We start from the raw sequence: 12,033 nt of genomic DNA, 5'->3' as shown, positions 1-12,033 counted from the left end.
GGAGTTGAGTTTCATTTGGTCAAAATTGAGCCTCCATGTAATCAGGTAATTCTCAGGAAGGAGGCATCACCTAGAGACTTAGAGAGTGCAGGAGAACATTTGTGTGGTCTTCTTCCCAGTGCACTCCAATTCCCACCCAAATGAAGGACAAAGTCAAACTTACAAGTACCCCCTACCAATGCTGCTGCTAAGTCACTTCAGTCGTGTCCGACCCTGTGCGACCCCATAGACGGCAGCACAGCAGGCTCCCCTGTCCCTGGGATTCTCAAGGCAAGAACGCTGGAGTGGGTTGCCATTTCCTTCTCCAATGTGTGAAAGTGAAAAGTGAAAGTGAAGTCACTCAGTCGTGTCCGACTTGTAGCGATCCCATGGACTGCCGCCCATCAGGCTCCTCCGCCCATGGGATTTTCCAGGCAAGAGTACTGGAGTGGGGTGTCATTGCCTTCTCCACCCCCACCAATAAACACCCCCAAATAGAACTCCAACGAATCTGGGTAGGAGAGGTTGGAAAGGGAATATTCATTCAACAAACTTATTGGGTGCTCACCAAGTTCCAGCGCTGCACTGGCTGCTGAATTACAAAGATGAGTAAGACACAGGCCCCACTTTTCAGGGCAGTGAGACATAAATAGATACGCCAGTAATAGATGTGCTTCAGCTGGAAGCTGTGACCAACTAGCTGTGACTTTCGAGGTCTAGTTCTGTTTTCTTGTTTGGAGGGGCTCGGGGTTAGGGCTGATCTGCGTGTATAAGGGTTTTAGTCACATTTAGTGCTTCTTTCTTTCACCTGCAGCGTCCTGGGTCCTCAGTCTCACCCTGGGGTGGTTGATCTCAGTGGATGCACCTAAAGCTTCATCTCATATAAACTCTCTACTACAAGGAACACAGCATGGTCCAAGAGAGACAAAAGCAGTCAAGGATTTGAAGAGGACAAAGAAGACAAGGAGATTGAGGGGAATAAAGCCAGCCCCTGGCCTCTAGATCTGAACTTTTGTGTAAGAGCTGTAAATAAACACTAATATTGACTAAATTCTTATGCTATACTCTCAATCTCATTAAATTGTCACAACAACCCTGGAAAACAAATATGTACTTCCCTGATCTACTGCTCAGGAAATGGAGGCTCAGCGTAAAGATCTTTTCTAAGATCCATAGCTAGTATAGTCAGGATTAGAACTCATATGTCACCGACTTCAAATCTGGACTCTGAACTGTGCGCTGCACTCTCTCCTCATCCAAGCCCTTTTACCCTGGACTTCTTGTTAAAGGCTTGATCTTTTGAAAAATGTACCCTGAACATCAAAGCTTGGATGAGACGATGTGTGCATGAAAAGCTCCTAGTACAATAACTGGACCTACTAAGTGCTGAATAGATGACAGCGACTTCTCCTTCTACTGTTATTATTATCATGCTATGGCAAGAGCTCAGAGATTAGAACTCAATTCTGGCAGAAAGCCTTAGGACAAGTGAGACCTGGAAGATTATCAGTATATTCGGAGCAGAACCCAGGTCTTAAAGAAAAGACAGAAGTGGGCAATTTCTCAAGACTTCTTATGGAAAGACAGAACTTTGTGCTAAGCAGCAACGTTCCCAAGTGTGTGTCCATCCATCCACCTTTCCATCCATCCATTCATCCATCCAACAAAATCTTTTTCTTTTTTAATGTCAGATTTTAGTTAATTTTATCTTACTCTAATATTAGGGACTTCCCTGGTAGTCCAGTGGTTAAGACCCTGTGCTCCCAATGCAGGGGCCCCAGGTTTGATCCCAGGTTGGGGAACTAAGATCCTGCATACCACACAACACAGCCTAAATAATAATAATATTTATTTGACTGCACTGGGTCTTAGTTGCAGCATGTGAACTCTTAGTTGCAGTATGTGGGATCTACTTCCCTGACCAGGGATCAAACCCAGGCCCCCTGCTTTAGGAGTATGGAGCCTTAGCTACTGGACTACCAGGGAAGTCCCCAACAAAATTTTTCTACATGTATCTAATGTGCCTGACACTGAGTTTGAAGGGATGAACAAAACAGATGTCACTCTGATCCCAGGAAGTTCATAGGTGGGGAAGATGCACAACAGTAAACACACAAGTAAATAAACACATCCTCACAAATTGAGAAAAGCATTAAGACTATGATGTACAGGGGCTGTACCAGAGGACAGTGGAGGAGGGCCCCTACTGAGAACAGATGGTCAAGGAAGGCCTGTCCAAAGAGGTGACATTTAAAACAGATCGGAAGGATAAGAAGGCGGGGGGAACAGAGTGAACTGAATTGAATGCTGCCCTCACGGAGCTGCCCGCAAACCACCTAATAGCAAGTCCTACTGACATAACAGCTCCCCTGCAAACTCTCAGCTAAAGTGGGGGCAGAAAGTTCTGTGAATGCCTCTCCCTGGACTCTTGGTTCAGACACTAGGGCCCTCTGGTCCTAACGGTGGTGTCCTGCGGGGCTTCAACAACAAGGACCCCAGTAGGCACAGACCAGCTGTTGTCCAAACCCGCCCCCAATTCCTCATGAGATACAGCGAATGAAGGGGTTCCGGGAGTGGATCTGGGGACCCTGGTGGGGACGCACCACCCAATGAGCTTTAGTCAGCCTGTTTTCCAAAGCCCCAAACAGAGCACTACTGCTATTTACATTTCAATGTAAATTAAGCTGCCTTCAACTAGCAAGGCTGTGTAAACTTGTGTTTAATGTCAGGTTTATATTAATATTTGCATTAACAAGATTGATCGTTTACATAACAATGCATACGTAAAGTCTGGGCTAGGTTTGGGTTTACACACATTTGCATAATGTTTACAGATTGATTGATTCGACAAACTGTGCATAAATCCACGTCAACTGCTAGTTGTTTGTTTATTTTTTCTATTGGGACTTGATAGCCTATATCTTAATAAATGGGTGAAACTGAAGCTGAGTCCTCTGTTACAACCTTCACAGAAGATTTAATAGTTCTGAAAAGTAATTTTTGATGAAAAAGAGTGAGATGAAATCATTGTGACTACTTTCTCCTTTCATCTCCAGCACTGAGTATAAGAAGGAGGTCACCAGCTTTAAACTCTGCTCTAACAGAGATAAAATGCAGCTGTAGGCAGAAAATCTAGATTCAGGACTGCCTCTGCCTGTGCCATCCTGGAGAGTTTCCTAGAGAAGTTCAGATTTGGTGGGGACCTTAACGGATCATCTGAACCTCCGCTATACTGGTCCCCAGAAGGCAGATGATGAGGGCAGCTTCCTTTTATGCCTTCCTTTTATTCCTTTTAACCAGCTCCTCTTGGTTAAAGAATGATCTGGATGTTATCCCCCAACCTCAAGCAGAGGGAAATCTGGAAAGGAGCAAAAGCAGAAAAGAAAGGCACAATGCAGAAAGAAATGAAAATAAACTAATTTTTTAAAAATTTTTATTACTTTTTGTGGACCTCCAATAGTTCAGTTAATCACTTCTTTAATTTGTGGCACAGTCTACATGGGCCCATGCAAGGCCCTGGTTTCCCCTCCAATTCATCCCCACCCTACAAAGGGATACCACACAAATAAATGTGCCCAGCAGATCTCTGCAGATCATGGAAATAAATGAAGACCAACTAAATGAGAATAAGCAAAGGGAATTTACTCCGAGTTTGCTACAGCAAAGTCAGCCACCATCACTGGCATCCTGGCAGGGACTCAAAGGCATGCAGAGAAGTGAGAAAGTTTTATAGTAGGGAAAAAGAGAAGGCTTCCAGAATGCCCGGATTGAAGAAGCTACTGGCATGTTACATTGGAGGCCAGCTAACTAGAAGAGAAATAGCCTATGTGATTGGTTAGTGGTTCCTATTTAACATTCTCTGATTGGTTTTTGAAGATGGAAGTGGGGCCAAATAGTAGACAAACTGTGAGTTATTAATCAAGTCCTGGCTATACGTACAAGCTCAGTCATTCAGTTGTGTCTGACTCTTCACGACCCTATGGACTGTAGCCAGCCAGTAGAGGACTGTAGCCCTCTGTCCATGGAACTCTCCAAGCAAGAACAGTGGAATCGGTTGCCATTTCCTCCTCCAGAGGATATTCCTAACCCAGAGATCAAACCCACATCTCTAGCACTTACTTCTTTGGCAGGCAGATTCTTGACCACTGCACTACCTGGAAAGCTCCTACCTAGTCCTGGCCATTTGGGGTCAATTATTACAGAAGTTATTATTTAACTTCCTGGGTTGATTAACCGTCTGACTTCCTATAAGAAAGACTTACGGCAGGCTGGCTTCCTAGGCTAGTTACTGAGTTAACTATTGGTTTCCTGGACAGCTTGCTGCAGGTGGTGGGTTAGAGTTCTATTTTTATACATGGTCTGTCCATTGTTTGTATGCTCATTCTCAAGATTCAGATACCTTATAAAATACACAGTGGTAAGTCAAAGAAGCAGAAACATCTTATGACATCCCTTATATGTGGAATCTAAAAAGACCTGATACAAACAAACTTAACTTCCCAAACAGAAACAGACTCACAGTCTTAAGAGAATGAAGTTATGGTTGCCAGGGGGAAGGATGGGGGGAAAGGATAGTTAGGGAGTTTGGGATTGACAGGTACACACAGCTGTATTTAAAATGGATAACCAACAAGGACCTCCTATATAGCACAGGGAACTCTTCTCAATGTTATGTGGCAGCCTAGATGGGAGGGGAGTTTGGGGCAGAATGGAAACATGTCTATGTATGGTTGAGTCCTTCTGTTGTTCACCTGAAACTATCAAAACATTGTTAATCAGCTATACTCCAATACAGAATAAAAAATTAAAAAAAATACATAGCGCTGTTTTCTGTGTTTTGTGTTTTGAACTTACTAGAGAATATTGTGTTAAAATTTCTTGCTTATCTATTCACTCAAGGGTGTTTTCTGGATTGCTATATGTGGCGAGGACAGGGAAGCCTGGCATACTGCAGTTCATGGGGTCACAAAGAGTTGTACATGACTTAGCAACTGAACAACAACAATATCAGACATTGCACCTTCCAGTTGCATATGTACAATAGAGTTTATCCATTTGTACACACTTTCACATTTAAGAGTTGCCTCTGGTATCCACTACCACTAACAGGGCTGAGAGCGAGATGCTTATGCTTGCTCACATAAGAGTATGCCAGAGAAGGCCACATTCTTTACAGTCTGAGCCACCAGAACCTTTCACAGTTAGGTATTAATCTGAAGTTCATTTTTGTATATAATATGAATTGGATTCCTACCTCACACCACATGCCAACACCATGTGTAGAGCAATCCTTTTCTTCTCCACTGATTTTTGGTGGCATATTTATTATGATAAAGTTTCTGTTCACATCTTATTCTGTCTGAGTTTCTGTTCTGTTTTATCAATCTTTTCCTGGGCCTGGCTAAAATCTAAAATAGAGGATAGGCGGATGGAAGGAGTAGAATTTGGTACACCCATGAAGCCTACATTTGGAGGTTTATTGGATTTTGGCTGTTTTATTATTACATGCTAACTTCCTCTATATTTGTTTTTAATATCACAGCTTAAAGGAAGACATTTTAAAATGCATGGTTTAGGGCTGTAGGGTTTTCAGTGAGAAAGCCTGAGGTCCCTGACATTCTAGTATCAGGAATTAGCCAACTTTTTATGCAAAGAGTCAGTAGTAAATATTTTAGGTTCTGCAAGTCTAAATGACTCAACTTTACCCTTGCGGCATGAAAGCAGCCATAGACAACACGGTTGCAAAGAGGATGGCTGTGACCAATGAGGCTTTATTTACAAAAACAAGCCGGCTGGGTTGGGCCTGGAGGATACAGTTTACCAAACCCTATCCTGTAATACTTGTAGTAGTTTCCTTATCCACATGAGGTAACCATGACCTTTCATGGTGAAACTCATCAAGGAAACTATTATCCTTTTATCTTTTTTTTTCTTTTTGGATTTTCTATTGGATTATACCCCTGCAAAAGGGAATGGCAACCCTCTCCAGAATTCTTGCCTGGAGAAGTCCATGGACAGAGGAGCCTGGCGGGCTACAGTCCATGGGGTCACCAAGAGTCGGAGACACCTGAGTGACTAACACTCTGACTTTCATAGTTGATTTACAGTGTTTTGTTAGTTTCAGGTGTAGAGCAAAGTGAATCAGTTACACACACATGTATGTCCACTCTTCTTTAGATTCTTTTCCCACTTATTCCATTACAGTGTATTGAGTAGAGTTCCTTGTGCTATATGTCAGGTCCTTTTTAGTTAACTATTTTATATAGTAGTATGTCTATGTAAATCCCAAACTCCCAATTTATCCCTCTCTCTCTGACCCCATGGTAACTATGTTTGTTTTCTACATCTGTGACTCTATTTCTGTTTTGTAAATAAGTTCATTTTTACCTTATTTTTAGATTTCACATAGAAGTGATATCACTTTATCCATGATAAAGATCTATGATATCTTTATGATGATAAAGATCTATGATAAAGACATCACTTTATCTATGATAAAAGATACTATTATTTTTGATAAGAGACCCAGATCTATGGAGTTGGCCATCAGATGTGTTCATTTGCTATCCTAGTATTACTTATAACAAGTGATATGATAAATTATATAATAATAGATAACCAAAATAGTTTTCAGAAAATCATTAGGAAAAATATGCAGATTATTATACAACCATTAAAAAATGTTTACAGAAATCATTAATAACATATGTAAATGCTATTGATTAATACTAACTTTAAAATGAAGACAAAAATAACATACATATATAAGATATAAACTATATTTTAAAATGTACAAAGAAAAACTTAAAAGGAAAAATGTTAGTGACCACCCTAGATGCATAAAGTTATGGATGATTTTTAATTTTATCTGAATACTTGAATGAATTTTCTATTTTTTTTTATAGGGGAGCTATACTATTTTTAACATAAAAATATTTTCTAAGGAATTTTAAGGATGATATCCACAAAACAATCTAGATGAATCCCCTCAGTGTCAAGGAGCACTGAGCAGATGGACAATAGAAAAGCTTTCTAGGGCCTAACCCTGGTGGTCCAGTGCTTAAGAATCTACCTGTCAATGCAGGGGACATGGGTTCAATCCCTGGTCTGGGAAGTTCCCACACATCGGGGAGCAACTAAGTCCATGGATCACAATTACTGACACCGCCACAAGTAGAGAGTAGATCCTACTCTCAGCAGCTAGAGAAAGCTCGAGTGTAGTAACAAAGATCCAGCATAGACAAATAAATAAACTAACTTCGGAAAGAAAAGCTTTCTAGTTACATCCCAATAATTCAGAATGTGCAACAATTCCAACCAAAAACAGCTGCACCAGGCAGGAGCATGAGGGGGTTGCACTAGGCAACAGAGTGAACCCCCAGTGGCTGTGGGCAGCAGGCTTTGTAGCATCAAAAGGGTGAAGTGCCCCTGGCTCCAGGGGAAGGATCCAGTAAGCTTGTTTGAATAAATCTTCGGGCCAGCAAGGAACTGAGAGAAAAGCAAGAACTACACCTGGTCTGTTTAACAGGGCTAAGAGACCTGGTCTCCAGGAGCAGAGTGGAAACCTTGGCTGTTGTCGTTCAGTCGAGTCCGATTCTTTGCGACCCCATGGACTGCAGAACCTTCGGGTTAGGCCATTTGAGGGCCTCCTGATTTTATCAATACCAAGGCAGCCTATAATATGAAACCTTAATTTTAGGCCTTGCACCATACCCACATTAAAAATGGTGTTAATGGCAAAAGGGAAATCAAGAGGATTGACAGCAAGGAGATGAAGTAGAAGTTGCCATTGAATGAGGCAGACTAAAATGAAGGAGGGTCAGCCAGCACCTCCTGAGGGAAGGGTACCACTCTTTCCAGAATGCTTTGCACTCTTCAGAAGAATCTTTCTTATTTCAAGTGTATTGAAGAATTGGCAAGGCTGGTCTTTCTGGGAAGATCCTCAAGGGCAATATTTTAGGGCATTTGAGCTCATGAAGATGATGAACACTGGCAGGCTCCCATCCTGGAGCCTGTTCAATGCCTACCAGTGGGTCTTGGTAGTGTGATTTTAAATGCCCATAAAAATCAAGCTTTATTGATGGGGAAAACATAATATCCCTTTGGAAGTGGGCCCTGTTTTGTGCAAAGAGAGTATCCACAATGTTCCAACTATAGATAACTGACACAGGAGTCCTCTGGGGCTATCTCAGCCTCAAACGTAAATGTCCGAAGAACTCATTAAAAACAGCATGATTGGCAACTAAGTTATGTTGCTTTTGCCTGCATTTCAGATGCCCCTTTGGGTCAGAGACCAAATTATTTTCACTACGTGGGATCAAAAGAAGTTTGTAGTTCTTTTTCAATTTGCTTTGGGCACATGCATGTGTATCACTATTATTTTTTATCTTCAACTTATCAAGATTGAATTATTTTCTGTACATTTACATCCTCACACAGGAAAGAGGGGGTGAGTATGGAGGTTGAAAGCCCCTTGACTTGCTGGGAAGATGGGCAACCTTGTGTGTAGCACTTGGAAAGGGATCTCCTATCTGCCCTGCCCCCCATGTATGTGTGCACACACGTGCACGCACAGAACACACACATGCACACAGTTGTACACTAATGCCCTCCACAGTGGGTGCGCAGCCTAACTTTGCTACTTGCCACCCTCTTCTGTCACTCCTGCCGGGAGGACATGGGCAGACATCACTGTGTCTTCCTCCCGGCAGCCCTTCTGTTTGGGATGCTGTTCCCTGCCCGTCTCCTCTCACCTTCACCTCCTTCCTCACTGTCTTTTATGGGCTGACCCATAGCCACCCTTCGGAGCTCACTTCCTCAGAGAGGCACCAATTTTAATTAGAATCCTGTATTTCTTGTCCCGTCACCCTCTGTGTGCAGAGATGCCCTGGGTGCAGTGCACACATAATTCCAGACTGTAGTCCAGACACCCAGGACCCCGTATTCCTGATGTTCCACCATGAGCCCCTTCCAGGCATGCACAGGAGCCTTCCCTGGGTCCATTCTCCTGAAGGCAGAGCCGTGAGCAGTGAACACATCACCAGGCCTGAGGGAGTGATCTGTGGATGGAGCGGAGTGGGGCAGAGACTAGGGAGAGAGCAGTGGGGTACAGGTGGTCGTCCTGCAGGTAGGAAGGGCAGGCCTGAGGGCACCCCCTGCTTTGAACCCTCAAGGACTCCTCCCTGCCCCCAGGAAGTCATCTAAACTCCTCAGAGTCTGATGTGAGGCCCTTTTCTTTCCACACTTCATCTCTTGTCGCTTCTCCTGGCTTCCCTCTCAAATTGGCACTCCAGACGTACTGAATACCTACCCTCCCCAGATAATTTACCTTATTCTAGCATTACTTCTTCACTTTCTGATCCCCTTCCTTCGATCTGCTCCTTGAGGGTCAGCACCAGGATTCACCATGCACTGATGTCTCCCCAGCACCCAGGGCTGGGCTCAGCGCAGAGCAGGCTCTTGGGAAGTATGTGTTGGGGGGTAGGGGGTGGAGGAGCTGGATTTGCTGCCTGTGGGATCACAGCACAGAACCCCTCAACAGCCCCGTCTATACTGCCAGCCTCTGAGAGTGCTACTTGCTGCAGGCTGGGGCTGGGACAGGGAAAAGAGAAATTAGGGGTTAAAGAGCATATAGGTAACAGGAAATGTTCACATGGAGTCAACAGTGAGAACAAGACCTTGTTAGAAGTTCCTCCAGAATCAGAAGCTCCAGACTCCATGCTGTCTCTGCCATGAGCTTGCCGGATGGGCTCTAATTCAAGGGATTGCCCTGGGGTCTCAATTCGGAACTTCCTTAAGCTCTCGGTCTAGGACACTGCTGGGTACATGGCGAATCCTGCCTAAGGAATGCAAAGAAATGCTTTAGGTTAATTAAAAGCACACACAAAACATATCTGCAGTTTTTTTTCCCATGTGCTGCCACCTTTTTTCTTTCCATTTAGAGAACATGTTCCGGCATAGTCCTGGGTTTAAGCTTTTGTAGACATGTATATCATTTCAGTTCTGGTTCCACCACTTACAAGCTGTCAGAGGTCAGCCAAATTTTTTGGTAAAAGGACAGAGAGGAAATCGCTTAGGCTCTGCAAGCCTGAACCTGTCAACCCTGCCTTTGTGACACAAAAGTGCCACAAACCATGCATAACTGAGGACATGGTCGTGTCCCAATGAAACTTTATTTACAAAAGCAGACAATGAGCTGATTTGGTCCACTGGCCATAGTTGGCCAACCTCTGTCCTCAGTGGTCTCACGTATATAAAATTTCATCTGAAAAAAAATTGAGGGATATAATATCTACTTTCTAGCAGTTGAAGCAATATTATATGAAATTCCCTTGACATTTTTTAACAAACTAAATCACTAGAGAAATATACACTAGTAGTAGTGACAGTAATGTAAATGTATTATCATTTCATTAATAAATCACATTTATTAAGTACTCCCTGTACACGAGGTGCAGTGCTTTTATTATTTTCCTCACTCCTCACTAAACATCTCTCAAAAGAAAAAAAGAAAGCATCACTCTCCAATTGACTGATAAGGAAACAGAGGCTCGGAAACAGGCTCAAAAGTTACACAGGTGGGTGGAGACAGGGCTGAAGTTTAGCTAAGAGCGGTTTTCACATCCAAAGCAGTGGCCTCAGAAGAAAAAAAGACAGAAATGGAAATGTGTGAGGGGTGAAAATAGGCAAATAGATGAACAAATGGGCATACACAGACAGGTCCCAGTTGTGTTTAGGAGAACCGGACCAGGCAATACTCCTTGGTTATGGAAAGATGGCTGATAGTTGCCATGGCATCTGGAGCAAGACACTTCCCTAGGCTTCTCCTGGGCGGGGCCCCAGATTTAAATCCTAAACAAGACAAGCTCCGGATGGTGGGCTCTGCCAGCAGCGGAGGGCCGGCCTTCCTCAGTCACAAGATAGCCCTCCAGAACTTTCTGGGCCTGCCTCAGTCCCCGGGAAGGCTGCAGCAGCCGGTGCCACTTGAGCGCCGAGTCCCCTGCCTGGAGGAGGCCGGATTTAGCAATCTGTCACACACAGCCCGCCTCATCGTGACACGGGGCTCCGAGATGCAGGCAGCGCAGGCAGGCAGAAAGGCATCTGTCGGCAGCGCGCAGACAGGGATTAGAGAGGCCGGGGGAGGATAATGATGCCATTTGCTTTTCTATAAAGTGCGTGTCAGGAGGAAAGGATTAAGCTAATTGAAGAAATCTCCAGCACTTACGTCAAAGGTGGCTGCAAAGCGATTGCTTTATCTTGCATCTCACCTGCTTCAGAGACCCAGCTCAATGAGGCCTACCCACGGCTCCACTTTGTCCCCGGCAACTCTTTTCAGAAATAGTTTGAGTTGGCGTTAGCCATTCTGCAAAGGAGAGAGGAGCTAAAAATAAGCTCATGAGAAAGCGGATCCCTCCCTGCCCTTTTTTTTTTTTTAACTTCCAAAGCTTACATGGAATTTCCCAGAGAAAGATGAAGAGCTGGTTTTCCTGAGCTGATTTTACATATCTGTGTACATGTAACAGGCAAAATAAATGTCACTGAGGGTGTATATACTGCACTGGGACAGGTGGCCGCCATCACAGACATTTTTTTTTTGTCTTTCTGGAACATTACCTTATGCTCCTGGGAGTTGTATTGCATGCAAAGAGAAAGCACAGACTTCAGAATCATTTATCACTCGTCTCCCCTCCTGTAACACCTTGAGTCCCAAACATCTCCAAACCCAGAACCAACCTGAAAGGCATAGGCTTTTGTCTTCTGTCACACAAAGGCAACTCGGTTTTTGAGGTTGCCAGGTGACAGATTTTTGCATCCTCTATAATGAAATTGGAAACACAGCAAATCATCAGAAGGGTTTCCTCCTTCTTTTAGTTCAAGGTATTATACTACACCTACTCAAATAATGGGCTTCCCAGGTGGTTGAGATGGTAAAGAATCTGCCTGCAATGCAGGAGACCCTGGAGAAGGGAATGGCAACCCACTCCAGTACTCTTGCCTGGAAAATTCTATGGACAGAGGAGCTTGGCGGGATAGAGTCCACAGGGTCACAAAGAT

The 12,033-nt window shown here is 43.8% G+C and overlaps 1 long non-coding RNA gene across 1 annotated transcript; it reads right to left on the bottom strand.

Moving 5' to 3' along the window:
- Positions 1–7,098: 7,098 nt before the first annotated feature.
- On the bottom strand, positions 7,099–11,337 carry LOC122673279. The gene is made up of 3 exons (XR_006334653.1): positions 11,204–11,337; positions 9,308–9,818; positions 7,099–7,653 (listed from the first exon to the last, which is right to left on the bottom strand). It is a non-coding gene; the product is annotated as an uncharacterized LOC122673279 (long non-coding RNA).
- Positions 11,338–12,033: the final 696 nt, after the last annotated feature.

This window comes from Cervus elaphus, chromosome 17, assembly GCF_910594005.1.
Source record: "Cervus elaphus chromosome 17, mCerEla1.1, whole genome shotgun sequence".
Taxonomy (NCBI): Eukaryota; Metazoa; Chordata; class Mammalia; order Artiodactyla; family Cervidae; genus Cervus; species Cervus elaphus.
The sequence above is the reverse complement of the archived record's forward strand: the minus strand, read 5'-3'. Positions and strand labels throughout refer to the sequence as shown.